The sequence below is a fragment of the Ambystoma mexicanum genome, chromosome 10 (assembly GCF_040938575.1).
Source record: "Ambystoma mexicanum isolate Mex_15411 chromosome 10, UKY_AmexF1_1, whole genome shotgun sequence".
In the NCBI taxonomy this organism is placed as follows: Eukaryota; Metazoa; Chordata; class Amphibia; order Caudata; family Ambystomatidae; genus Ambystoma; species Ambystoma mexicanum.
The window spans coordinates 1,204,797,584-1,204,822,549 of NC_090932.1; positions in this window are offsets into that span (position 1 = coordinate 1,204,797,584).

Genomic DNA, 24,966 nt, shown 5'->3' on the forward strand with positions numbered 1-24,966 from the left:
TAGATAACACAGCTCACCTGGGGAATAACATGTGGTATCAACACATGAGAAAAGTGGGGGAGGAACCATCTAAGGAGGGTAGCTACATCTGCTCTCTCATCCCCTATGCTTTGAATACAGAACAAACCTTCATTGCCACGAGGTTCCGAGCATGATGCAAAGTGCCTGAGTCATCTCAGAACATTTACAACTCGAGGACAATTACAAGGAAGCTGGGCAACCTTGAGATGGAGATTGACATGGTCGTTTCCATACCAGGATGACTACATCAAAATGCTACAAATGGAAAAGGAGCCTGAATGGAAGAGCAAGATGCTTGTGTATCCTGCTGCAGAGCAGGATGAGGTGATCATTGAAAAGATGAAGAGAATGCATTGCCCTGATGTCACACAAATAGCCAGATCACCTGGATGTTGGGAACAAACTTAAATATTGATCTATGGATGAGTGAATTCCAAGAAGGGGCAGGAAGAAGGAATGATGTGTTGTGCAGCTCACCTGATGAAAACAGATTACATACAAGAGGTACAGAATGTGAATGACAGATGTTTAAAGTCATGGGCCAAGCACTCCAAACTCGCTGACATGGGTAGAAGATGAATCTGGCCCAGTAGTTGTAATCCCATTGGTTAATGCGATACTGTGCTTCCGAACACATCGAAAGAATCACATGGGATATGACAAAGAATGCAAAACCACAATTGACGTTCGTAGGAAGGGAGCAGGAACAGCCGCCCTTATAGATCGATATTGGGCTTGTGGTTCTAGAGCTTACCCAAGGATTGGGGCAGAGTATGTTCTTTCCTGCTCATCCATGTTCCAGCATTAGTGATTCCTCAAAGTGACCTGGATGTTGGTGAAAAAGAAGATCAATTGAACTTTTCTGTTAAACAAAAAGATATAATTATTTCTCAGTCAATTCAATAATAGCGTATGACTCCATTCCTGAAGAGCACAGGTTGTTCAGTAAGACTGCCACAATATTTATGACTATATTCATGCGTGGCATCCAAACAGTATCAAACTCCAAGTGGTTCCAGATCACCAGATGGGAGCTTCTGCAGACAATCATGCTACCATAAAGGGGTTCAACGCTACCAAGGAAGATCTAAGGGCCCTTTGACTAATGACCCCTCCAGAACACATATGTCCTTGATATGATCACAGCAATGGAAGAAGGAGTTTTAGCCAAAATCAGGCCATCATGTTGTACATTCATACCTTCTCACGATGCACAAAATGGAACCTTGACCGAGGCTATAACATTGTTGACAGATATGCATACCAAGATGGAAGATAAGACATATGACATTGAAGATGACAGTTGGTTTTTCTCCAAATTCTCATGGATTCCGCAGTGGTTTGCAAATATATTCAAGATTCTTGGAGTAATATTAGTGATGGTGATGTTTGGATTCTGTGTAATCAGGATAGCGATTGCCCAGTTCAAGAAAATGGTAAACATGGTGCTAGGAATAAAGAACATGATCTATTTCAAACCTGAACATAATGCCAAGGAGCTGACCGATTAAACTTTTCAGAAAATATATAGAGGCCAGCATTGTAGCACCTGAAGGAATGAAGTTCCTCTATCCAAAGAATCATAAGAAATATGTGCGACGATGGTCTATTGTACTCTGAATGGACAAAGTAACTACATGACCTGGAGTGTAGATCAATATGTCAATCAGACGGCACCCTGAGGGGGGTGATGAAGATATGGACACCAAAGAAACACTTCTTCAAGAGAAAATATCAGGATGTGGAAACAATTGAGGAGGTGGTCGAGGACTCAACCTTAGGGGAAATGTAGAGGAGCAGCTGCATGCCTCTGCAGGAATCCCGCCCCCCTACTCCCTATATGTTAGAAGCCTGAGATTGTGCCATGTTTGACACCAGCAGTTGTGCCAATACCGCAGTGTATATTCAAAAGAAGATACCCATTGAGACAAACCTACAAATGTATCCCTTAAGAGATGACTATCTGAGGGAGGAACTCCCTGAAGGAATATAAAAAGAGCAACAAAAGAAGTCTGTGATGTCATACGAGAGTATGTACGACGTCTCAGTATACTGGCAGAAGAGGATGTATTTAGCCTACAGAAATGAATGACGAAGTGAAGACCATTCAATAATTGTACAGACGCTGAAACGCCAGGTAGACTAAGTTATCATAGAAGCTGACTATATGTATTGAATAGAATGCAGGCAAAGCCACCACTGTATAGGAGCTGGACATCAGAATCATTAATTTTAGTAAGCCAGGACCCATGAAGAAGAAAAGGAGAATTGTGTAACAGCAAGAATAAGCTGAAATCATGGAGCTGCATGGTGAGGTTGTCTGGCCTGAAGTCAAGACTGAAGCAGCCATGGTCAGCTATCTATTCTGGAAAGGCGCGAACACACAAAGGATGAATCATACCTTGTTAAGGTGTAGAGGAAGAACACCAAGAAGGCCACATTTTGTTCATTCAAGACATTTAAAATCTGCAAAATGGACTAAATATTGATTTCCTGTCTGTGAGCCAATGATGAAAATAGAGTTCAATGTGGATTCCTAGAACAGCGACAGTGAGTGCTCCCAGAGACAGGATACTTTTCAAGGCCAAGTTCAAAGACAATCTTCATGGCAGAAGTCTTGGGTGAGGGGAGATGTTGGACTAGTTGTGTGGGGAGGTAGAGCCAGGCGCAATTCCTTGCACCTGGCTCTGGGATTGCATGCTGCTAAGTGAATGGAATGTTCCAAACATGGCACAAACATGCCAACCAATTGTAGTGGTCCATGTAATGAAGGACCTTGTAGTTTGAAGACAAATCAGAAAACTGTGTACTTGATATTTTTGAAGATGACATGTTTTAGAGGTGGGCATATATTGTGCAGCTGACAATGAGCAGTCAATGACAATCCTAGTTCCTATATGAAGTATACTTAGATGTTCCCCTTAAGCCTATCCTGATACCCAGTAGGTTTTCCATCATTTGCCATGTAGTATGACTTCACCTCTAAGGACTTTTGAGTATATAACCTTACTCTTATGAAAAGATTGTTGAGAGAAAACAAGCGTACGTCCGTTGATGATCATTGTAACTCACTGTTTTAGTTTATAGTAAATAAAACAGTACTTTGCCATCTTCCTGAGTTGGTTTGATTACTTGGGATCAGAGTTGTTCTGTGAACCCATCCATTGCATGCACATTTCTAAAGGACCCTAAGCTCAACATTGTCTGTGTTTGTAGATACAGGGGGGACTAGGTCCTGTGTCCTATTGTCAGACATGATTATGGATACACAGGGATTTTCTGGGGGTATGTTAATGGTTCATTTTACAGAAGATTTACCAGTTTTCAAAGGGGTCACGTACACTGTCAGTAGCTGTGCTATATTTACAAAGCACATCAATGAATATATTAGGTAGACATTTGATGCAAAAACTGAACATGACTATCTTGTTTACAGAGAAGGGCATAGTGTGTTCCACACCAGGTATCCAGTATGTGAATGCCAAAACATTCATTCAAGAATTTTGTGGCCAGAGAGTTATGAGAGGAATGCTACTTAATGCAGATGTGTTCTCCTATGGAGTACAGGTATTTCTGGGATGGGTCACAGAATAAGGGGTCTCATTACAATATCCCCTCTCTGGGAAAATTGCTGGAAAAATTGCCAGTAATTCCGGCACCAGCAAATCTACTGGACTGGGAAAACACACATTTTCTGGTGGGGCATTGACTTACCTCCAGGCCTGACCTGTCGGTAAATCAGGACCTCACTGGCCAAAAAATGCTGCAATTGGGGTTTGACCTGTGTTGCCACCACCTGGACTATCCCGGTAATACTGGCATATAAGGCGGCGGAAATGGTAGAGTCAGTTTGCCGGTGTCCTACCGGAATTACCAGCGGGATACTTTCAAACTCATAATGACCCCCAAGGTGTTGCAGTTACCCAAAGAGTATTTAATTAGACCTAAACTACCAACAGACATTGAATGTGGGACAAATATTGCAGTACATGTAGAGGCAGCAGTGGTGAGGGAGGACAGAGTGATTTTGCATGTGATAGGTGAAGAAAGCATTGTCTGGCTCACAGTTCCAGCAATTGATCCAGCACTGTGACTGACCAACATTACTGACAAAGAGTTATTCCAAGATGAGGTTGATGATTTTAGTTTATTTTCCAGACACGCATCCCATGCCAAATGAAAATACAGTACATATAGGGCGCCCAGAAAATATTGTTGGCTGAAAAAGTGTCATCACATTGTCATGAAGAATTAGAGAGAGTGCCCAAAGAATTATGGAGCAATAATCCCCATGATGTAGGTCTCCTTTAAAGGATAGGAGCAAGTTGAATTGCATTGAAGAAGGGAGCAATATTACCCTGAGTAATGTAATACCCCATGTCAAGAAAGGCAGATGAAGGAAAATACGACAACATAGCTGCGCTGCTACAGCAAGGCATAATGGTTCCATAAGAATCCCCATGTAACATGGCTGTGTAACCAGTTCAAAAAGCAAAGGGAGGGTCATGGAGATTCATACAAGATATACACACCCTTGAAAAACATTGTGGAATCATAGTTCCAGGCAACAATTTTGTGTAAAATACCCATTGTTGCCGCCATTTTAACAGTTATTGATTAAAAAAATGCATTATTTTCCATTCCATTGCATCCAAGTTCACAATACCTCACTTTGTTTACCGATAGAGGGAAATAATTCCAGCACACTAGATTACCCCCACAGGGTTCTGTGAATCCCCTACTGTTTTTAACAGAGTGTTACGGATGGATTTGATAAACATACGATCTGTTGGTGTGTGGCACCACGAAAGAACAATGTTGGGAATATTCAGTGATTCTCCTACCGTTATTGGCAGAAAAGGAGTACACAATTGACAAACAAAAGGTAGAGAATTGTCAGAAAGAGGTCATTTATTTGGGACATAAACTATCAGCAGACGGAAGGAAAGTGACGCAAGAACAATCACAATCTATTCATAAAACACTGCACCCCATGAAGGTAATGCAAAAGTTTCTGGGATTGTGCAATTACTGACATTCATGAGTTTTGACTATACTTCATATATCAGACCCCTGCTGCAGGCATTAACAGAAGCACATAAAGAGCAGGACGCAGTTTGATGGACAGAAGAGATGGCTGAAGCATTTAATGAATTCAAAGATGCAATTGAACATTACAGGGTTTTAGCAATACCAGATTATGCATAGGAGTTTTTCTTGTTTTCCCATTCAAACAGGTATGTTATAAAGGCTGCCCTCATGATGAAATATTTGATGGGGATGAAACCCATAGCGTATTACAGTGGATTGTTAGATCCAGTGTTGAAGGGACATGTATCATGTGAGCAAGCATTGGCTGCAGCAGCCTTTGCTATTGAGAAATCAGCGACAATAAGGATGGGCTGTGCAGTGACACTGGGCCTCATTACAACCCAGGTGGTAAGGGGTTAACGGCGCCATAAAAGGTGGTGGTGCCGTTAACCCCTTACCGCCTAATTACGAGGTCCCTTTGTGGGTCCCGACCTTAACGGCTGGTTTTTACCAGCCGTTAAGGATTGGACCCGCAAAGGGACCTTGGAGGTATTTACGGTACCACAATTTGCGGTACCGTAACTACCGCCTTCCCCATTTCCATCGAGCCCTATGGGGGGAAAAATGGGACTGGGGAAGGGCCAATGGTGAATGGGGAATTACCGCCCCGCCAACCTTGGAATGGGGCGGTAATTCCGCCATTCACCATGGCACAATCGGTAAAATACCGGCGGCAACCATGGCACTACTAGCACCATGGTTACCGCCTGGGTTGTAATGACCCCCACTGTATGTTGGTCATGCCCTGTTTGTGATTTTGCAGAAACGGAAAAGCACACTCACTACAGAGCGAGCGTTTGGCTATGAAGTGATTATATCCAGCCCTGCAGTTAAGTTTGTAAGGTTCTACATTGTGAATCCGGCAGCCTTTATCCCCGAACCAGAGGAGGAAGGTGATTATGTTCATGACTGCTCCACGTATACTGATGTATATGATAACATGCCCCAGGTTAAGGAAAAAATCTTGAGGGGAGAGAGATTGCGTTTGTTGACAGTTCATTGACGATTGATCAGAGCATGAGAGCATGAGATTGAGACACACGTTTGAATCAGCTGAATCTAGTGAGGATGGAGACTTTGAGGTAATAGCAAAACAGAGATTGCCGCCACACTGCTCTTTGTGAGCAGCGGAACTAGTAGCCTTAATAACAGCCCTAAAATTGTATGGGATGTGATAATCTACCCTGATTTATTGCATGTGACATAAACTGTACATTCAGAATTGTCCCGCTGGAAATGAAGGGGGTTCGAGCTATCAGATGGCATGCCAGTGTACCATGCTGCATTGTTATCCAAATTGATTGACGCGCTCTCACTGCCTACATCAGTGGCAATTCTAAAGTGTTTCACCCATTCTAATGGTGTCGATTTGATAGCACGTGGCAATGATGCAGCAGACAGGGCAGCCAAAGAAGTAGCATATTCACTAGACATGTTGGAAATAGTAATATCAAAAAGAGATGAGAAAGCACATCAGATGAAAATAGCTAAATTATATAGTGCATTACCCCTGACACAAATTATAGAATTACAAGGACACATTTCCATTACCATATTCAACATTTTATCATTAACTGTGCAGTTTGTCAGCAATTTACGGCATACATTGAGATTATGTAGGCAATATTACCTCGGCATTCTGGGCCATTTCAGGATCTCCATATTGATTACGTTGATATAACACAGTGGTGTAATGGCTATCGGTATATGTTGGTCGTTGTTTGTCCCTTTTCATGATGGATAGAGGCAGGTCTGTGTGATCATCCAGATGCAAAATCAGCAGCCAAGTTCCTCATACATGAGGTGATTCCCTGCTGGGGAGTATGTGAATTGTTACAATCCGATAATGGACAGCACTTGCAAATAATTTGTTCAAAGAAATAGTCAACTTATTGGGCATAAAGCATAAGTTATGTTATGTCTATCACCCCCAGATGAACAGCATGGTATAATGCCTCAGCGCCTGATAAAGGAGTGCATTTCTAACAGTGCACTACCCTGTCCCAAAATGGTCTCTATTGTTTGTCATTTGGTCTTCTTGCCTTACACAATAAGCCAAATTCAGATCACCACCACACCCCGCACAAATTGGTTACTGGCAGAACAATACATTTTCCCCTTGTTTCTGCATGTAATAAATGTGATGCCCAGATCACCACGACTGATGCATATTTCATGCATATTTGACCACCAAGACTGATGCTCTGCAGTTTATATCCCGCCAGGTGAAGCTGCAACAGGGGGGACCAACCACAGGTACCAGAGGTTAGGGGGAAGATAAAGATACCACTCCCTAGATACTGCATCTGCAGCTATTCTCTGGTGACAGGATGTTGGTAAGGAACTTAGTTAGAAAGTGGAATCCCATAAATATTTAGGAACATACTTTGTACAGTGGGCTGCTGAATCTGCTCTCAGTATACGAGGAAGGTGAGGATGGCTCCACCTCAGAGACATCAAGTGGACCTTCAGCAGCACCCCCCTGTCCAATGACCAGGAGCAAGAAGAATAAGAAGAGGATGTGGAGCTTTGATCAGCTTGAGTTTTTTAAATGTTTTGCGGCCAGCAATAGGCACAGACTTTAATTTTCTGCTCCACATTTTAGGGGAAGTAATTCTATTAGGAAAAAATTGTCATGGATAGTAATTTGTGCAGTAATTTTCCAGTTTTCTCTTTCTTTTCTTTGTTTAGAATATAGTACATATATGTAGAAAATATAAGTAAAGTATAGAACCAAAACAGGAAAAGTAAAAGAGGAGTAAAAAAGAAAATATTAAGGAAGGATTATTTTTGAGAAATACATATGAGGGATTTCGAGAGGAGGTTGATAACACCTGGTATGGCCACATGCAGGAGGTGGGAAGAGAGTGATCGAATGAGAGTTGTTATGTTTGCTCTCTTGCCATGGTTGCCCCCAGACTGTTTGTACTACAAGATAATCCAGTAAACACAGCATAATGGCTGGTCCATTTCACAGTATGCAACATAAGAGGACTGTTCCAAAGCTACTCAGCCTTTGTTAAATGGGTAAATATTGATGATTGTTTTCATGTTTTTACTGATGATTATATCAAGGAACAGCAGATGTTGGATAGTTTGTCAGAAAGAAACACAGTAGTGAAATCCACTTTGCAAGTGCCATATGAAGAGGAGGTTACTTATAAACAACAAGACATGAATACATGCACTAATGCTACAGGAGCAGCGCTGCTATGGTGTTGGATCAGTCTGCAGCTCTGTATAATGGGGAAGGTTTTTTCAAAACCAGGTTGGACGGATGGAGTTTTGGGATCACTTACAGAAATATTGGTTGGGCAAGCAATATAAATGGTTACATTCCTGAACAGTAAGTGCCTTGCAGATTGGGGGAAGTATGCTAGTTTGCACACCTCGGTTCATGTCAACACAGAGCTGCTGCACATGACAACCCCATCATTATGCTTTAGAAATAATGACACCGTACATGTAGGGAAAAATACTGGGTATAAACATATTATGGATTTTCCAGGTATGAAATTGGGCACCGCAGTATGCATGGACCATCATTGGTAGTAGATGAGGACTGGTACCATTGGATGTTCTCATTGGTGCCTACCTGGTTGGGTAAAATTTTTAAAGTAGTAGTGCCTATTTTGTTGGTATATTCATCTTACGCATAATAATTGGATAATTGGATGTTGTAAAGTAGTATACAAGGGCAAGGAAGAGAGAAACATGATACCCCTTACTATTGCTACTGTAGAAGGTACTGCTGACCCTGGACATGCTGATACACAGTCAGATTCACCATTTGTCCTAGATGAAATTAGGATGGTTCCAATAGAGAGACCTTTTGAACCATCTGGAACTCATTTTACGCCGCCTTTTGATAACAACAACTATACACTACACTGGGTAGATTGTAAGAGCGATGGTGGCTGAAGTTTTATGACCTGTGGACACAAGAATATGTGAAAAGAAGAGATAGCTTGAGGGGGGTCTGTAGAGCTTGGATCGCTAAAGACGAGCATGCTAACATGGCAGATAAAAGACTATTGTTCAATAAATTGACCATCGGGGGGAATGTGATGGTGGAGATAAAACCAGAATGTATAAGCCCACACCCGCCTGTTCCCAAGCAACAGCATATACAGATTAAGACAACTAGAATATGGTGTAATTTTGTGGATTACAAAAGCATATCAAAATTTATTTTTAATGATACAAAAATTGAAAAAAGTGAATCAATCACAAATTATTGTACACTATACAATTAAACAAATACAACAGAGCAGCAACATTGTTTTGCCTAAGGAAGGCTGATAAAACTCACGCACAATTTCCATTCATAGTGCGACATTCAAACACACCATAACAATCAGTGACTTTCATACAAATTGTTAAACAACAGGAAAAAGGATTATAAACATGTGGGGAGCGCAATTCATGATTTCTCCCCAAAGAACATTCAATATTTTAGAATTTATGCAAAAAACAATAGAAATCATTAAGACAAGATTTATTGTAAAGGTGGATCACGACAAAGAAATACACCGATCACATCACTTTAGGTTTTTTCTCAACCGGTTTTGACGTGGAATGATAATTTAAAAAACGTCTTCAAAAAACAAAAACATAACTATATGATGTGACAATTCAAATTCTAATCAACAAAAAAACTGCCTTCATACTAAATTTTCTTAAACTTTGGAAAATAAATAATTAAGAATTAATTAAAACATGCCTAATATACCAGAGTTGAATTAATATAATAATGACATCCCTAAACCCCAGGGTTGAATCACAGAGCGCAGGGTTAGTGAGACCCAAAAGGGAGCCGTGCTGAGTGCTAGTGTGCCAACCTCACCCAGGTGAGTCTCCAAGAGTGCAAGTTTTGCCAGAGATTGCCAGAGAAAAAATAAATATAATAAATAAATAAACAGTTTTTAACCATGCTAACCGGGTATGCAGGAACTGCTATGTTAGAACGGCAGAGATGAATGTCCGCCCTGTGGCGCTTCAACTTGTGCTCCAATTGCTTCCCAAATCTGTATGAACCAATGTGAAAATGTAGCTAGCGAACCATCAATGGCCCACCATGAGGTAAAATAGAAGAGAGATGACCAGGCGCTCACCTTGAGAGGTCTTGACTTGCTTCGAAAATGTAAAAGGCAGCTACTACTTAATGTGAGCTGAATGGACGCAGCCTGCAGGAAGAGTCAGGGGGATAGGCTGTACATTAACAAAAGGGCCCAAAGGCCAAATTAGCAATTAGTACCTAAATAGAAACATTACACATGAAGCTATACAAGGAGTCATTGCCATTGTAACTGTATATTCTGCACAGGACCCAGAGTCTAGAGAGGTCCAACAAGCAAGGAGGCTGGTACATATTATCACAGTTACCCCGTAACAAGGAATGAAGCAGAAAGGTCTAAAGTTAGCAACACAACTGGAGTCAAAAAGTCCTGCCAAGATTCTTCTGGCAAATTCCTGTTAAGCGTCTCTAGTGGCGCTGTACAGGCTCGCCATAGTTGAATGATTAAAAACGACATTCCAATTTATTAAATGACCCCAATGCAGGTATTTAAGTCAGACAAGTCCCCAGAATCCCTAAGACTCACCTTGTCTAGTGGTGGCACTCCAACACGGAAGATGAAAACTATGGGTGCCATGATTATATTAATTCAATTCTGCTATATTAGGCATCGTTTAATTAATTCTTAATTATTTCTTTTCCAAAGTTTAATCAAATTTAGTATGCAGGCAGTTTTTTGTTGATTAGAATTTTAATTGTCACATCATATAGTTATGTTTTTGTTTTTTTCAGTATGGTTACATCTTCCTCCTGATGAAGACGTTGTTTAAATTAACATTCCACGTCGAAACCGGTTGAGAAAAAACCTAAAAGGATGTGATCCATGTATTTCTTTGTCATGATCCACCTTTACAATAGATCTTGGGGGTCATTAGGAGTAGGGCAGTAGGGGCTTAACGGCACTGTTATGGATGGCGATGGCGTTAAGCCCCTACTGCCATATTTCGAGGTCCCTTAGCAGGTCCCAGCAGGAGCGGCTGTTCTGACCAGCCATTCTTTGTGGGACCAGTTAAGGGACCTTGGAGCTAATAATGGGCCCACAATTTGCGGGCCTGTTATTAGCGCCTTCCCCATTCCCATTGAGCCGTATGTGGGCTCAAATGGGAATGGGGAATGGTTTACTGAATGTGGATTTACCTGGTCCGTATAGATCAGAATGTCCAGGTAAGTCCCCATTCAGTGACACCGGATCCGGACCCGTATCCGGTTTTGGAGGCAGCCATGGCGTTAACAGCGCCATGGCAACCTCCAAACTCCTAATGACCCCCATAGTATCAGACTCAGCTATGGTGAAGCCGGCCACCGACACTCTGCAAGTCACGGGTCAAGCTCTGAGAAAACAACACTGGGGAAATAATTTAAAAAGAACTAAGTCATACGGCACCGAAGGTGCCAGCTACTTAAAGAGCAGGATAACCTGCACAGCCAAGGGATGAAATGATGTAAAAACTGAAAACACAGGAAAACTCGAACCTCTGGACCGGATTATTATTATACCAGCAAGACCAGAAAAATTGTCCAGAGAAAAATGTTTACAAAAGTATATCAAAATGTATTTTTAATCGATACATAAATTGAAAAAAGTGAATTAATCACAATTTATTGTACACTATACAATTAAACAAACACAACAGAGCAGCAGCATTGTTTTGCCTAAGGAAGGTTGATAAATCTCACACACACCTTCCATTCATAGTGCGACATTCAAACACACTACAAAAATCAGTGATTTTCACACAAATTGCTAAAAAACAGGAAAAAGCATTATAAACATGTGGGGAGCGCAATTCATGATTTCTATACAAAGAACATTCATTATTTTAGAATTTATACAAAAAACAATAGAAATCATTAAGACAAGATCTATTGTAAAGGTGAATCACAACAAAGAAATACATGGATGACATCCCTTTAGGATTTTTCTCAACCGGTTTCGACGTGGAATGTTAATTTAAACAATGTCTTCATCAGGAGGAAGATGTAACCATACTGAAAAAAACGAAAACATAACTATATGATGTGACAATTAAAATTCTAATCAACCAAAAAATTGCCTGCATACTAAATTTGATTACACTTTGGAAAAGGAATAATTAAGAATTAATTAAAAGATGCCTAAAATACTAGAGTCAAATTAATATAATCATGACATCCCTAAACCCCAGAGTTGAATCACAGAGCGCAGGGTTAGTGAGACCCAAAAGAGAGCCGTGGTGAGTGCTAGTGTGCCAACCTCACCCGGGTGAGTCTCCAAGAGTGCAAGTTTTGCCAGAGAAAAAAATAATTATAAATAAATAAACAGTTTTTAACCATGCTAACCTGGTATGCAGGAACTGCTGTGTTAGACAGAACGGCGGAGATGAATGTCCGCCCTGTGGCGCTTCAACTTGTGCCCTAATTGGTTCCCAAATCTGTATGAACCAATGCAAAAATGTAGCTAGCGAAACATCAATGGCCCACCATGAGGTAAAATAGAAGAGAGATGACCAGGCGCGCACCTTGAGAGGTCTCGACTTCCTTAGAAAATGTAAAAGGCAGCTACTACTTAATGTGAGCTGAATGGACGCAGCCTGCAGGAATAGTCAGGTGGATAGGTTGTATATTAACAAAAGGGCCTGAAGGCCAAATTAGCAATTAGTTCCTAAATAGGAACATTGCACATGAAGCTATACTAGGAGTCATGTAAGTAGTGTAAATTCTACATAGGACCCAGAGTCTAGAGAGGTCCAACAAACAAGGAGGCTGGTATATATTACCGCAGTTACCCCGTAACAAGGAATGAAGCAGAAAGGTCTAAAGTTAGCAACACAACTGGAGTCAAAATGTCCTGCCAAGATTCTTATGGCAAATTCCTGCTAAGCGTTTCTAGCAGCGCTGTACAGGCTGGCGATAGTTGAATGGTTAAAAACGAAATTCCAATTTATTAAATTACCCCAATGCAGGCACGTATTTAAGTCAGACAAGTCCTCAGAATCCCTAAGACTCACCTCGTCTAGTGGCAGTACTCCAACTCGGAAGATGAATACTATAAGTCTTCTGCGCTTCGGAAATGACAGCCACAAAGGCCACACATGCATGTAAAGCAGAAAACACACAAATTGGGCTCCAGCGAAATAGTGTGCTTCGTGAGCTATAAAAAGCCCAGATACACGCGCATCAAATTACGTATGTAGAGTTCACTTGACCGTGAAACAGTTTAGAAGTAAAAGATGGAAAAATAACCTGTGGGGCATACACGTGACCACAAGACAATTCGGAAATGGTAAAAGGAAAGAGAGTCATCTGCTAATTAGCAAAGTATGTTACCAGAGTAGCCACATATTTTACAATGGGATGGCATGCTTAATAAGCTCTAGATAGCTAAAAATCACGCACTGAAAATTGCGTGTGTGGGGCTCACGTGACCACAAAGCGGTCCAGAAATGAAAATAGAAGAATGGCGTGTATGGCACTCACACAACCACATGACAATTCGAAAATGGAAAAAAGGGGGGGAGGAGAGAGAAAATGGCAACACCAATTATCAAAGTGTATTTCCAAAACAGCCACATTTATTACAAAAAGCAAGAGTGACGAATGCCTACAAGAGTTGCTCAATTGGAAACCAACAGAAAATCAGAACTTTTGGCATGCAAAATGTCTGCAAATAATCAATCTTATTCCTATATGGAATGGAAAAAATTAGGAAAAATAAGAAGGATACATAAATGCGACTACCACAAGGCTCAATGGCCGAAGGAATATATTGAAATATTGTTTTTTAAGGAACTAACTAACATTGAAGTCCATCATTCCAAAGTATTCAAACCTTTATGGATTGTTTTTAAGTTAAAAATCCACATTTGTTCCTTATAAACCAATTTATTGTCAGTTTGAGCGGGCCTAATAGCAAATATTTTTTCAATGCAAAACTAGGTCAGTGATTCTGCATCATGTCCCATTTCAACAAGATGGGTCACTAAAGGAGCCGAAAGAGTGCGCGTTCTGATTTTGGGGTGATGTTCGTTGATTCGCAAGTGAACTTCTCTTGAAGTTTTTCCTATATAAAGCAATTGGCAAGGACATTGAATAGCATACACTACATTCTTACTTTTACAAGTAGTAAATGTGTGTAATTCCCAATTCCTTCCATCATTGGAAAAATCTGTAGTTTTTTTGGAAAATTTACAAGCTGCACATGAAGTGCATGGGTAATGGCCTTTGACTTGGTTGAGACGAGTATCTTTAACATGATTAACTCGTGGAGGTAGTCTGCTAGCACGTGTACGTTTTTGCCCCAAATGTTTGCTTTTTTTAAAAGCAAATAATGGTTTCTGTAACTTAAGGTCTGTAGAATTGAGAATCCTCCAATTCTTGAGAATAATGGATTTAATAGTCTCACTATGTTGACAAAAAGTGGATACGCAGACAAGGGGCCTCATTACACGGTAGGCGGTAAGGGTTTACCGGTACCGGTATTTTACCGGTACCGGTAAATCCTACGTGGTAAATTACTATGTGGTCCCTTTGCGGGTTGGGGAATTTAACGCCTGCTTTTTGCAGGCGTTAAAAACCAACCCGCAAAGGGACCACTGGAGCTAATTACGTTACCGCAATTTGCGGAACCGTAATTAGCGCCTTCCCCATTCCCATAGAGCCCTATGGGCAAAAATGGGAATGGGGAAGGCAATGGGGGAAGGGGGAATTACCGCCCCGCCAACCTTGGAATGGGGCGGTAATTCCCCTTTCTTCCAAGGCGGTGCCGGTATTTTACCGGCATGAACCATGGCGCTAATGGCGCCATGGTTCACCGCCTACCGTGTAATGAGGCCCATGCTGTTTTTTCTCTGCGCTTTTGGGTTTGGCAATAAGTAAGGCATCCCGATTAGTGTATCATACCCTTTTTCTAGAATGTTTAATCGTAGCCGTAAAAACATTCCATATGGAAGATTACGCAAAAGGATTTTGGGATGTTGGCTTTGAAACTGCAAAGTAGTATTCCTTTCCGTCAGTTTTCTGTAAAGCTATGTCTGCAGAAAACGATCTACATTAAAGATGGATAAATCAAGGAAAGCAATCCGGGATGTTGAATGTTCAAAAGTGAACTTTATATTGACATCCACTTGGTTCAAGCCAACCCATAAAGCATTCCAAAGTGTGTGAGTCACCTTCCCAAAGTAGGAAGATATCATCAATTTAACGACGATATAACTTGATGTTATTAATGAAAGGGTTGGCATCGTTCAGCACAAAGTTCTCTCCAAACAAGGACCTGAAAGAATGGCCAAATTCGGGGCAATCACTGTCCCTTTAGTTTGTAAAAAGAAAGTGTCTTTGAACTTGAAAAAACTATTGGACAAGACCAAATTAGAACATGTTGTCAAGAATTCAGTTGGAACCGTTTGTGGCAAAGGCCGTCCATCCAACATGACCGGTAAACTCAAAATCGCCTGATCTTGTGGGATATTAGTGTATAGGGTCTCTATGTCCAAAGACACCAAGATTTGCTTAGTCGCATCAAAAGGGAGGCCTTCCACAAGATTAATCACATCACTGGAGTCTAGCAGGAATATGGGGATGGCCATTGCCAAAGGTTTAATAAACACATCTATGTATTTAGACAACGGCTCCAAAATGGAGCCGCAGCACAAGATAATTGGGCGACCCGGGGGGTTCAATGTGTCTGTATGGATCTTAGGAATAATGTACAAAAGAAGAACTCTTTCTTCTGAAAAATTGATGTACTCAAATTTCTTGCTGGACAGGACCCCATCTTCAAATGCACTCTCATTAATTACAAGAATGCTCTTCTTAATTGAGGTAGTAGGATCACAATAAATTTCCCAATAATGGCCAGGGATGCTGAGAAGTCTAATGACCTCCTGATCGTAAAGCTTGGAATCCCATACCACTATACCCCCGCCTTTATTGATGCCTTGATCACTATGGAAGGATCTTGAGAAAGGGATTCAATTGCATGTAACTCAGCTAATTTAAGATTTGGTATCATAGTGTTTCTTTGATATTCAATGCATTTAGCTAGTTTTTAAGCACTATTTTTTCAAATACAAGAACTTCTGATGGAAGTTCCACCGAATTCGGAGTGAAAGAAGAAGATTTTGCCAATCCTGACTTATTCAATTCACATATATTCTCTTTACCTGAAAAAAGACTTGTAATCTGATCTTTCTCAAAAATTGAATTGTTGGACCTCACCAGTAAGGTACATAGTGCTTGGAGTCTGTGTAGGAACACATGTAAGACCTCACTTAAGAATGGCCAATTTAGGTTCGGATTGTACCCGAGATGACAGGTTGAAAATAGGTAACGCCTCATTTACCGTTGCATGTTTGAAAATGTGGGTGCCCTTGGCCTTGGAGGGGGGCATATATTCCCTGCATGTAAGGTTGCCCATTGGGGCCCCTGCCCTGCTGGAAATTCCTGCAGCCTCCGTGGCCGCCCCTTCCTTGAAAAGGGTGATTCCCTGAGTTCAGATTAGTCAAGTCTTCATTACCAGAAGTACTGGAAGAAGTGTCAAAAAAGTAACCCCGCGGCTTCTACTCATTCCAATATTCTGGTTGCCATGTTGTTTCCAGAACGTTTGGAAATTAAAGTTGTCTGCCAAGTATGGGTAGACAACTTCTTTTTTAAACATGGAGGTATCCTTTTTTAATTTATTTGACTTTTTTTCAATAGTAATATTTTTAAATTCTTGGAAGGATTTTTCAACTTGTTCAAGTTATTAAAAGGATTAGACAAAAACATTTTTCCCCTGTTCTAACACTGTTTCCATAATTTTCTGACTGACTCTCTGGACTCTTGTAATCGTAAGAACTAAAAGGTCCCGGCTACATTTAGTTGCCACCTGACTGAAAGCCACCTTATATTCCGTATCATCTAAAAATAGACACGGAATAATTTTCACCTATAGGCTTTGAGGAATGATGCTTGATTTTAGGTATTCTTTTAGAACATGACCATGCATTTCAGTACGGAATTACTTCTTTTTTAACCTAATGACAGCGTCACCAGAATTATTATTCTCTTGGTTAGGTAGTGGCAAATTTTCGAAGAATGAGGGTCCCTCAATCAACTCGGGTATTTGCACCTCTGTAAAAGAGATAGGGCCTCATTACTAGATTGGAGGTAATGAAAAAAGGAAGGCGGAATGGTAAAGCAGCATCGTTAACGGGTCCTGGGCATTCCGACCTGACAACCCGCCAATACCGGCACCGCCCGTACCATGCCCCCTTAATACTGGCATGCGCGTGTACACGTGCCCCTTCGGGGAGTTAATACCGGCATGCCGGTAATAGGAGGACATCACAAACCACGCTGGCATGCAAATACCAGCATCCTGAAGCCGGTGATCAGGGCCTGCATGATGGCGGCCATACAGGCATTGCGGACCACCCGTAAACAGCAATTAGCAATCAAGCCAACTGGCACAGGTGCACACAATCACCACAGGTGGACTCAATGGAATCAGGCCCAGTATAAAAGGAGTACACCCACACATCACACCCCTTCCTATGCCAAAATGCTACCACTATCTGTTGCAATCATGGTGCTGGAGGACATGCCTATACTGCTACAACTACAGCAACAACAGCAACTACAACAACAACTACAGCAGCAAAAACAGGCAGCACAGAGGAGACGCAGGAGGAGAAGGAGGGTGAGACAGGCAAAGCAATTTCCACCAGTGCAGCCAGTAGTACCTCAGAGGCAGCCACCAATCCCTCGCATCAGACCCAGCCCATTCATTCTAACCCCTGACCAGATCCACACCCTGTACCGGTTGGACCAGGACACCATCACCAACATAGTGGACATGATAGGCAACAACATTGCCAGCCTCATAGAAACACGCACTGCTATCCCCTCACTACTAAAGGTGGTGTCTGTGCTCCACTTCCTGGCCACAGGCACCTACCAGCACACAGTGGGGCAGCTGCATGGCATTTCACAATCACTATTTTCACGCATGCTGACCCAAGTGCTGGATGCCCTCCTGAAGCACGCTAGCACCCACATATCCCTACCACGGACTGCCCAGGAGATAGCCGACACCAAAGTAGGCTTCCATGCACTGGCAGGCATGCCCAATTGTGTTGGTGCCCTGGACTGCACCCATGTAGAATTGGTAGTCCCCCATGCCGTAGAGGCGGTGTAACGCAATCGCAAGCAATACCACTCCCTCAATGTGCAGATGGTATGTGACTCCAGCAAGATCATCACACATTGCTGTGCCCGATTTCCCGGATCAACACATGATGCCATGGTGCTGAGTAACTCCACGCTACCCCGTCACATGGAGCGACATGCTGGACCACGTGCCTGGCTGCTTGGTGAGTTGCCTAACTGGCCCATGGCAATGTATCGGGGTATTGATGTGTTGGGATGCATACTCCACCTGGGTGGGAATGGGGGGATGCATACTCCACCTGGGTGGGAATGGGGGGATGCATACTCCACCTGGGTGGGAATTGGGGGGAGATGCATAATCCACCTGGGTGGGAATGGGGGGATGCATACTCCACCTGGGTGGGAATGGACGGTGAGTGGAGAATGCACGCAGAGCTAATGACTCCTGACCTGAACCTCCCAACCCCAACATGACACATCATTGGCACACATCTAACCATTAATGCATGTAAATGACCACATGTAAGACGCACAACCTGGCCACCATGTGTATGTCAAGTAATGCATGACTAAACGGGATCGCAACTGTGTCAATGTGGCTAGAGTGACCATGCACAGTATAGTATAGACAGCATAAATGGGAGGCTAAACATTGTCGTACAACCACAGTACATCCGCATCAGCATGCATTATTTCATCCTGCATCATCTATTCAACGCCATCCAGACTACCACACCTCATAGCAGTTTAGAATGCATCTAGATAATATTTGTGCATACGTACAGGGACATGTGCATGTCCACACCAAATAGCTGCGGGCATGACTGTGAATCCTAGCTGTATGTGCTTGCAGGTGATGGAGGATATTCCTCGAAGCCGTGGCTACTTACCCCTGTGCGGAATCCGCAGAACAGCCATGAAGAGGAGTACAATCGGGTTCACACCCGTACCCGTGTTGTGATTGAGAAGACTTTTGGCCTGTTGAAGGTGCGGTTCCACTGCCTAAGCAGGTCTGGTGGAGCACTCCTTTATAGGCCTGAGAAGTTGGCAAAGATCACCATGGCCTGTGTCATGCTGCACAACATGTGCGTCTGGAGAAATGTACCACTGCCACCTGACATTGACATTTATGCACTGGGTGAGGATGATGAGAATGGAGACGGAGGTGAAGCAGCACCCCTGCCAGTACGTGATGCACAGGATGGGCATGCAGTACACCAATCACTGATCCACAGATACTTCTGAACCACAGAGACTTTGATATATAAGTGTCAGTGACAGACTGGGTCCATGTGGACATGCACACAGGGAATGTTGGGTGTTGGGTACTGAATACTGTCATATATTAAATGGATACACACGAAATGAACAATGTCCAGGCATTGAATGTTTCTTCACACAACTGGAGTATTGATTCAAACTGAAAAAAATTGACAACCCCCAAACCCCCAGTAAACTCCCAAACCCCCCAGTGAACTCCCAAACCCCCCCAGTAAACTCCCAAACCCCCCCAGTGAACTCCCCCTAATGATCCCATACACCCCCAACACCATCTGAGCCAGTCCCATTGTTCTCCCACACTATTTTCGGGACTTCTTGATGTCTGGGGGCAGCATATCAGTGTGCCTCGCACTCCTTCTCGTAGGACGCACAGGGTTGGGGGGTCCAAGGAAGTGGTGACAGAGGAAGCAGGTGTGGTGGCTGGTTAGGAGTCGGTGGGGATTTCCATGCCTGCTGCAAGTCGTGCCCGCTGCATGTGCAGCAGGATGGATGTCAGGACCTGTGTTATGGCCCCCAGACAGTCTCTCATCAGCATTGCTGAGGCATTGACTGAGGCTGTGTTGGCCGTTATGGTGGCTGTGGTCCCCGCTATGGCTGTGGCTATCTCCCGCCTGGTGTCCTCGCCATTCGCGATGTATTGGTGCAGCAAGTCCAACATCGACCTTAAGTTACAGAAACTATTATTTGCTTTTAAAAAAAGCACACATTTGGGGCAAAAACGTACACGTGCTCAGACTACCTCCACAAGTTAATCATGTTAGAGATACGCGTCTCAACCAAGTCAAAGGCCATTATCCATGTACTTCATGTGCAGCTTGTAAATTTTCCAAAAAAAACTACAGATTTTTCCAATGTTGGAAGGAATTGGGAATTACGCACATTCACTACTTGTAAAAGTAAGAATGTAGTGTATGGTATTCAATGTCCTTGCCAATTGCTTTATATAGGAAAAACTTCAAGAGAGGTTCACTTGTGAATCAACGAACATCACTCCAAAATCAGAACGCGCACTCCTTTGGCTCCTTTAATAACCCATTTTATTGAAATGGGACATGATGCAGAATCACTTACTTGGTTTTGCATTGAAAAAATATATGCTAATGGGCCCGCTCAAACTGCCAATAAATTGGCTTATAAGGAACAAATGTGGATTTTTAACTTAAAAACATTCCACAAATGTTTTAATACTTTGGAATCACAATATTTCAATATATTCCTTCGGCCATTGAGCCTTGTGGTAGTCGCATTTATGTATCCTTCTTATTTTTCCTAATATTTTCCACTCAATATAGGAATAAGATTGATTATTTGAAGACATTTTGCATGCGAAAATTTCTGGTTTGCTGTCGGTTTCCAGTTGAGCAACTCTTGTAGGCATTCGTCACTCTTGCTTTTTGTAATAAATTTGGCTGTTTTAGTAATACACTTTGATAATTGGTGTTGCTATTTTCTCTCTCCTCCCCACCCATTTCTTTCCATTTTCGACACTGTCATGTGGCCATGTGAGTGCCATACACGCCATTCTTCTATTTTTAGCTATCTATAGCTTCTTAAGCATGCCATCCCATTGTAATATATGTGGCTACTCTGGTAACATACTTTGCAAATTAGCAGATGCCTCTCTTTCCTTTTCCCATTTCCGAATTGTCTTGTGGTCACGTGTACGCCCCACAGGTTATTTTTCCATCTTTTACTTCTAAACTGTTTCACGGTCATGTGAACGCTACATACGTAATTTGTAGCGCATGACTCTGGGCTTTTTATAGCTCACGAAGCACGCTATCTCACTGGAGCCCAATTTGTGTCTTTTCTGCTTTACGCGCATGTGTGGCGTTCACGGCTGTCTTTTTCGAAGCGCAGAAGACTTATATTTTTCATCTTCCGGGTTGGAGTACCGCCACTAGACGAGGTGAGTATTAGGGATTCTGGAGACTTGTCTGACTTAAATTTAAATACGTGCCTGCATTGGGGTCATTTAATAAATTGGAATGTCGTTTTTAACCATTCAACTATGTTGAGCCTGTACAGAGCCACTAGAGACGCTTAGCAGGAATTTGCCATAAGAATCTTCGCAGGACTTTTTGACTCTAGTGGTGTTGCTAACTTTAGGCATTTCTGCTTCGTCCTGGTTAAGGGGTAACTGTGGTAATATATACCAGCCTCCTTGCTTTTTGGACCTCTCTAGACTCTGGGTCCTGTGTAGAATTTACACGTACAATGGCAATGACTCCTAGTATAGCTTCATGTGTAATGTTCCTATTTAGGTCGTAATTGCTAATTTAGCCTTCGGGCCCTTTTGTTAATTTACAGCCTATCCACCTGACTATTCCTGCAGGCTGCGTCCATTCAGCTCACAGTAAGTAGTAGCTGCCTTTTAAATTCTCTAAGCAAGTCGAGACCTCTCAAGGTGCGCGCCTGGTCATCTCTCTTCTATTTTACCTCATGGTGGGTCATTGATGTTTCGCTAGCTACATTTTTGCATTGGTTCATATATATTTGGGAACCGATTGCGGCACAAGTTGAAGAACCACAGGGCGGACCTTCATTTCCGCCGTTCTGTCTAACACAGCAGTTCCTGCATACCAGGTTAGCATGGTTAAAAACAGTTTATTTATTTATTATTATTTTTTTTCTCTGGCAAAACTTGCACTCTTGAAGACTCACCTGGGTGAGGTTGGCACACTAGCACTCAGCAGAGCTCTATTTTGTGTCACACTAATCCTGCGCTCTGTGATTCAACTCTGGGGTTTAGGGATGTTATGATTATATTAATTAGACTAGGTATATTAGGCATCTTTTAATTAAGTCTTGATTATTGATTTTCCAAAGTTTAATCAAATTTAGTATGCAGGCAGTTTTTTTTTTGTTGATTAGAGTTTAAATTGTCACATCATATAGTTATGTTTTTGTTTTTTTCAGTATGGTTACATCTTCCTCCTGATGAAGACGTTGTTTAAATTAACATTCCACGTCGATACCGGTTGAGAAAAAACCTAAAAGGATGTGATCTGTGTATTTCCTTGTCATGATCCACCTTTACAATAGATCTTGTCTTAATGATTTCTATTGTTTTTTGTATAAATTATGAATGTTCTTTGGGGAGAAATCATGAATTGTGCTCTCCACCTGTTTATAATGCTTTTTCCTGTTTTTCAACAATTTGTATGAAAGTCACTGATTGTTGCGGTGTGTTTGAATGTCACACTATGAATGGAAAGTGTGTGTGAGTTTTATCAGCCTTCCTTAGGCAAAACAATGTTGCTGCTCTGTTGTGTTTGTATAATTGTATAGTGTACAATAATTTGTGATTGATTAACATTTTTCAATTTATATATCAATGAAAAATACATTTTCATATACTTTTGTAAACATTATTCTCTGCACAATTTTTCTGGTCTTGCTGGTATAATAATACTCTGGTCCAGAGGTTAGAGTTTTCCTGCGTTTTCAGTTTTTACGCAATTTTGGGTATGCCACTGCCATGTAGAATGTAAGTTTAGTTTTGCCACAATGTAGGGATCTAGTTTCCCACATCATAGGTAGGGTTAGGTTTCTGAATACACGGAGAGGGAATGTAGTGAATGGTGATATGTAGAGTTAGGTAGGATATATAAATATATAAAGCAACATTATAATGGCAAGAGAAGCTTCATCTCTCCCTTTGTAGTGCCCTGCACAGCATATGGTTAGAAAGCAAAGCATTTCAGCTTAAATAGCTTAATAACAATTTTTGTTGGTCCATGATGGTCTCCAAATGACTAAAAGTGCCAAGGTTGAGAGAAACAGCACCTGGAGGCCTTTCCCGTGGATACAGTTCAGATAAGCAACAATTGAGTTAGTTTTGTTGCTACCAGACCGAAATATACAAGTTTCAATTGCCAGATGCGCACAGTAACGTTGCCAATTACACACTAGCACGATATACTCACAGCACCTCCAATGGTGAAAGCAAGTAAACGCATGCACAGATCGAAATGTTGCCTGGCAAATAAACTATCAAACTCACTCCCATCTCATCTTTCCATGCTGGGCCCTAATTTCCCTATCAGTTTGCTCAACATTTTGCAGCTCGTCCTGTCCTCCCTTCTGATACATACTGCTGATTGCAGTTGTTTGACCTAATGGGTCAGGACGTGCATTACTTATTCATTTTAGTGTGAAGCCAGTGTATAGGATCTTCTGCCTTCAATTCACTTCATGCCTCAGAAGTCGGGTAGTCTTTGGGGTTCAGTAATTTTGCCGGTACATCTTGTGTGTATATGTGAGTGGTTGGAGCAGTGACCTATGGATTCTGTCTGTTGGGGGGTGTATGTTGCACACACTTCATGCTTCTTGTGCTGATGAGGCCTTGAGGTTTGGTAACCGTGTTAGGGTTGTGAATGTTGTTTTGTGCAGGTATAAATATCTGCAAACGATTAGAGGTGTCATGTATGAAGTGTTACGTTGGGTGTATATATTGTTGGTTGATAGGTATGGCATCCATGTATAGATTTTATTTGGTGTTGTTTTCTTTTTACTTTATTCTACTTCTCCAGTATTGTCGGTTGAAAGGGAATTAGTTGGTTATGAATCTTGCAAAGCTTTGACAGGAGTGACCAGTACATTAAGGAGCAGTGTGTATATGCAGTATGTGAGGATACAAGAGGGTATTACAATTGGGTTCACTTATACAACATGTATAATGTAACATGTCTCAGAAGTACAAGAGTGGATGACATTATCTCCAATAGATGTTTGTTGTTTCATCACTACTTCAACATGTCTGACTATTGTGCTTAGGTCAACACATGTTCATAAACCATGTATGCTTAATATTCTGTTACATGTTTCCTTCTGGTTTAGTTATAACACTGTCATATGGTAAGTAGTTGCTGATGATATAGTAGTGAAATTTAGTGTATGTATAGTTAGCAATAAGTGGCACCGCCCGACTCCCGTATATTATGTATGTTAAGGGGGAGGCCGTGTAGTGGGCACCTGCCAGTGGTGTGATGTCACCAAAGCGTCTGTTGCGGAATGTTGCTGGTGGTTTGTGTGCCTGGGTTCCAGGAGAGTCAGTTAGAGGCAGATAGGAAATGAGTAAGGACTAGCCTGGGTGGTGCTGCCATTATTTACCTTCTTAACAACTGCCCAAAGAGACATGTATAGATGGCAACGAAGAGGACTTACCTTCTATGCACCAGTGACTCTATGCCCATCTGTCTACCCATAGCATCTTATTTGGAGAACTAAACACACAACTGGTGCAAAACACATGTCTAAACCAGGTCTGTCTTCAGCCTTTCCATGCCTAAGCACTAGGCATGGTTCATGTTCTTCAGAGTAGTCATGTTAAAAACAAGCATTGACAAAGCCAACAGTGTTGGATT